Genomic DNA, 6186 nt, shown 5'->3' on the forward strand with positions numbered 1-6186 from the left:
AATAACGCCACCCCTTCCTTTCCCCTCGCCTTCGAAGGAGCAGCTTTTGATTATCGTCTTCACTAATTTGAATCAATCTTTCAACTATTATTCGTGAACGATGAAAATGATATATATTATTTTCTTGAGTTTTAGCGATATTTTGTTTTCAAAAGTTTATTGGATTCATTGCATTATTCTCGTTCAATTCTGGGTGGATTATGTAAGTTGTGAACTGATAATGTTGTGCATTAGTTTTAATTAAATATTGTATAACATAGCATAATATATGTGTAATATACATTGTGTTGTATATTGAATAACACCACAAGCATGTAGATTAAACGGTACAATAATTGTTGAGTTAGTCGAGACTCGAATCTACGACGATTGGCTTGTTAGGCCAGCATCGTACCTCGAGACCATCTAGGAGAGATAACCAGCATAGACCACAATTTTTCAAACAAGGGTGAGGGTTGGAAAGTTTAGAAATACAACAAAAAAATCAGGAATATGAAATTTTGGGCAATGCAAACAAAAGCTCCAACTCCGTAGAAATATTGAGAGAAGGGATGGTCAAGAAGTTCTTTGCCCCTCAAAGTTGACGCCTATGATTGGGTTTGAACATTTTTCCCAAGTTGAGAAATTCTCGCTAAAAAAACATTCCACGATATCTCAAAAAGAGTATATTTATATGCCTAAATGATTTAGAGTAGTGAAAAAAGAGAAAACCACTTTGGATCATATTATTGGACCCCTTGGGCCATGGAGCCAAATAATTTTTGAAAAAATTATATTTTGAGCAATTCTAACGCCATTTGTAGACATTCAAATTTCACCTTCAAACTTTCTTATAGCACAATCGGAAAATAAAATGTTTTCTATTTGTGAATCGAAACAAACACCAAGTAAAACATTAACCGCCAGAAAAAACTAATGACAGGGTGTCCAGCGCTGTGAAAATTCTGAAATTAACAAGGAGTTTGTTTTTGGCTAGAGAACGAAATTCTGAACGCTCAGAAAATTATTACTGTTTCAAATAAATTACTTCATAATCTGATTATACCAACTATTTGTGTGTTAGAATATTAAGCAATTCTTTTTATTTCACTTTATATATTCTATTCCGGGCGTATTTCCTTCCCGCATTTTTTTCCAATCACAGTTCTTAGGAGAGATCTCAACGAACCCGCTGGTCAGTTTTATTGAGGGAGGAATTTATTTTGTCGAGAGGAAGAATTCCTATCGAAAGCTCGTTCCTCGTGCCAACATAGGTCCAATTTTAGTCCCTTGAAAAGAAGTATTATACGTTTCCTATAGTTAGGAGAGGCTTATTCTGTTAACAGGAAAGTTACTCGAATAATTCGGCGTATAACCCATGTCAAAGTCTTTTGACAACCAAATGACCTGAATCTACTAAGATTTGAACCCACAATCAGCCGCTTGTCAAAGTGTACTCTATAGCCTCTGTAACGGCTACGAAGCTTCCTCGACAAAGACTTACTCTATGGAATAAATTTGTACCTATAGATCTATTGGCGGGCTAAAATATATGTCACACATTTTACTTATGAAATATACGTAAATTTATCAGATAAGAGCTGATTTTCATGTGAATAAAGCAGTTTTATACATACATATCGTTTTTATTGTTCATTTATTCTAAGTATTTGGCATGAAAAAACAAGAAGTCATTTTCAATTTTTTTTTGAGAAAGTATTAAAAACGAGAGGCTGTTAGGCAAAAATCTTGTGTGAAATTTGCCTTTAAAAGCAACTGCTTTGCATTTTTAATTAATTAAGTTAGATTAATAACACAACTAAATGTTCAATTTTGTCTTTTCAATTACGGCTCTCTTGATTCATCTCAAGTTTTGTATAAAAATTAAAAACATCAATGCATTTCTATTTTTGTGACAATTGCTTTTACAACTGCAAAAAATTGTGAGTGGCCCCAACAACCTATCTATGGTATGTCGGTAGAATTCAGATCCACTTCGTGTAGTGTAGTATTTTGTAGTTTTGTAGTTAGTGAAATTAATTACACACTTATGCGTGTCCTGTACAGCATTATTAAAGTCTGTTAGTTTAGACCAGCACCAAATTTAAATAAGCTATAAACTCTATGCATGAACGCATCAATTATCGAAGTGAATCCTGATCCAACTTACCATTCCCTGCAAACAGAAACCTCTTTCCTGTTACCTTTGTGGAGATGTAGAGAATAGAGTCGCTCTAATATCCCTTCCCTCTTTCCACCTGATTGCAAGGACATGGCCGGCGTCGTTATCAACCCTTCGAAGTATTGAGTCTTTCTTCAGTTGATTTACTGGGCAATTTTACAAGTTCGGATCAATCACGGAGTGCAGTCAATCTAAGCTAAGCTAAGCTAATTGATCTCAGAACCGCAAAAAAACTATACCACATGTAATAATGATTCTAAGGAAAAAAGAGTGTAGTGAAGAAAAAAAACTTCAGACTTCAGGAACAACTCGACCTTGACCTTGGTTTTGAATGGTTTTGGAAAAAAAAATTACCGGACACTGAGTAAATTGATTAAAAATACATAAATCGCGAAAATACAAAATTCTGCGTGATAATTGTGAAAAAGTATGGTTACGGTGTTTACACATCGTTTGTTCAAAGACAAATACCAGAATTTTGATCCTAAGATTTCATTATAGATTAGGAAAAACAAGAGAAAACGACGAACTAGAATATAGGGGACAATTCTGCTGAAAGCGAGGAGTTAAATTTAACGTTTGCATTAAAAATGTAGACTTTTTTCGGTTGGTGATACAAAACTAAGGCAGATAATTGAGTTTGATAAATTTCCCATGGAAGATAATTACATCAGCTTATTTGCAAAAAAACATCTACGCCCTTGCAACCGGCCATGGCGGACGAAAACATGCATGCAGGCATGTTTTGACGTGGGACTACGTCTTTGTTTTCTATACTGGAATGCATTCTGTAAAAAAGGAAATGAAACTGGCAAATGTTGCGTCAGATTTCAAACAATAATAACAGCATAACCACATAACCACATAAAGGATCCAATATGTTTTTGAATATATAAAATATTGGACAATTTTGTAATACGCTAATTATTATTATTATTCCATTGCTCAGCGCAGAAAACGAAATAAGGTGAACAAGAACCAATCACATGTGAGCATTCCTAGCACAGACAACATGAATAGACACCAAACATTCCCCCTGATATTTTTATCAATATCAAAAGAAAAATTGACAGAGTCTCCCCGTCCCAATAGGTCAATTTATGTTTGCTTTCATGAACTTAGACTAATTTGATGTCTTGAAGGTAAAGGCTTTTCAAGAAGTTTAAAGCAACCCTTTTCCATGAACAATTTCTAAATAGGCTGTTAGAACGTAATAAAAACTGATGTCTTTAAAGAAAACATGCAACATGATAAAAGCAACAGTACCGTACAGTGTATGTGTAGCAGAGAGCCGTAGGTCTCTCGTCGTCTATAATTGCAGTGGTACACTTCTATTCGTACGTTTCAGCGGTACACTTCTATTCGTACTGCAGCGGTACTATTCGTATTGCAGCGGTACACTTATATTCGAGGAAATCTGCATTGCTGCTGCTGATGGTAATTGAAAGTTTATCTCATGAATATGATTACCATAAATAACCCAACAAGAATTGTTGCAATTTTCGCAAAGAATATAAGTTATATGTTATTTTTATTTCATTTCAGTTTCCATACTAAATATTTGTGACTGGATAATATCGAAAGATTAATTCCTAAATAACTCCCAGATGGTCTCGAGGTACGATGCTGGCCTTGACCAGCCAGTCGTCGTAGGTTCGAGTCTCGGCTTGGAAGAGACTGTTAGTGTCAGTAGGATCGTAGCAAGACTTGGTAAAAGCACCGCTCCGAGCCGCTCGGTGACATCGCCAAATTCTAGGCACCCATCACCACGAGCGTATTATCTTTTCATGCGACATTCGCAGCAAGCCCCAGCTCGGCGCAAGAGCTAAGAAGCTACGAATGCAGTGCCGTAACCTTTCGTTCGTCACCGGGAGGCACATACACATTGAACGTTCATCTTTTTCGTTCTGTTTTGAACCGCCAGTGCGTCAGGTCGGCTGGACTGAGACCGCTCGCGCACGGCATTCGACGTTTACTCTGCTGCAGTGCCCAAGTATGATAACAGTTCTACAAGGTATGCTACATTTTTGTCTATCCACGCACACAAACAAATCTCGTTATGAAAAATTTCGCGTTTTGTATGGAATTCAGAACATTTTTGGAAATTTCTCGTTTTATGTTGTTTTATATCTGATTTTTTTGGTTGGAGAGTGAATCTCCAGTTGAAACACACTAGAAATTGATATTAATTTAGATTTAGTGTGAAAAATTGCGACAATATGTCGAAATAAAATATATAAAAATGCTATATTTCTAATAGTTGGAGCATAATCTTAGTCATTGTCATAGCTCATGACTTTTGTTACTGTATGAAACATAAGCGACTCTATTTAGAAGCGCTATTAGAGTTCAAGAAAATAACGAAAAGTGCAAAAAGGTTACCGGCAAATTGATGAAAAACAGCATATTTTACCTAAACCGCAGCATGTTTATGTATTCCCCACAAATAAAACATGTTTCAACATCATTTCTATAACTTTTCAGGAAAGTATGTTTTATAAGTTTAGTTTAAAATGCAAAATCTTCAAATTTCATACAAAATTGGAAAAAGTTCATAACGATCACTAATACTAATGCATCGACGTGAATAGCATACCTTGTAGAATTGTCATCATACTTGGGCAGTGCTGCTATGGATTGATGAGCAGGGAGGGATGATGGCTGAGTGTTTGCTTGTGTAGTTGAACATGATTTTGCATTGCCGTTGTTCGTTTTGATGTAATTCTAATTTGATGTGGCTTCTAATAAATCAACATGTCTTGCTCTTGCAATCCGCCAACTTGGATGATGCGTGGTTTGTACTTTTTAGTAAACAAGTATACGACTGCTTACAGTACCGACACTGATTTATCCAAAATAATATCATTTCAACAGCGTGATATTTACTCGCATGAAAAAATAAATCTATTGATTTAAAACAATGAATGCAATACGAGTGATATCATTTACCTTCGTTACGGATCGTGAGCTTACTGCATTTCGTCTATGCTATTTGTAATCAAGATTATGCTTTCATAAATCAAAAGCTGTTGTTATAAACGTTAGTCAATTTGATGATATTTGAGATTTGATAAATTAATAGTTTTAGCGATATAAGTAAATTAGCATTGTTTTTTTTTATTTGCATTACATTGACTGAACCGGTAACATTGTGATGGCAAACATGTGTTTTTCAATTCGGCTATTAGCTTATGTGCAAGTTGTTTGGAAGCACTTTTCTCTTCCGTTTAGGCCTTCAATTCATTTTCGTTACTGAGCCCAGGGTGAATATTATTATAATTTGATTAGTATGAAAATTTTTTATCATATCAAAGAATATTCATTAATGGAGATTAAATAAAATAAAATATATCTTATTATGTCTCGCTTGTTCAATCAGAATTAACACATGAGTAGCTGGATTGATGATAAATCGCAACTCTGAATGTATGTACTGGTCGGACTCAATTACCCGGAGCATTGAATAATATTTCACTCCGGATAACTGAATTCTCCGGATAATAGAACCGTTTATTTATTTAGATTTTTTTTCTATTTTTGCTTGTCAAGAACAGCTAGATAGCTAATAAAAATAAGTGTAAATGTTATTGTAGGTTATCATATGAACCACTTTCAGTTTATTTAAGTTCATTTATCTCGGAGATGTCTGAACGGATTTATACGCAACATATTTAGTTTTAAAGGTATAGCTGCCTTCATATTCTAATAAACTTTATCGTAATCGGTCACCAGATTCCGAAATAAGTTCCATAATAATTATGAAGGAAACATGAAGCCGCTAAAACACCTTGATACACTTTTTATAAGTCTCTTATAGGTAATTATATAAGCGTTGCGGCTAGATAAGCTGCGGATCAGAGAAAGCGACTAAGATTTATTCAGAAGCAACCCATCCATGCGACGGTGACCGTCAAAATAGTAGAAATTCAATAATAATAAGTTGAACCAAAATCAATCTTGCTCCTCCCCTTTTTGCATCATTGAATTGACTACGCAGCATATAACGCAAAATACTGAATCAAAGT

This window comes from Wyeomyia smithii, chromosome 3, assembly GCF_029784165.1.
Source record: "Wyeomyia smithii strain HCP4-BCI-WySm-NY-G18 chromosome 3, ASM2978416v1, whole genome shotgun sequence".
Lineage (NCBI taxonomy): Eukaryota > Metazoa > Arthropoda > Insecta > Diptera > Culicidae > Wyeomyia > Wyeomyia smithii.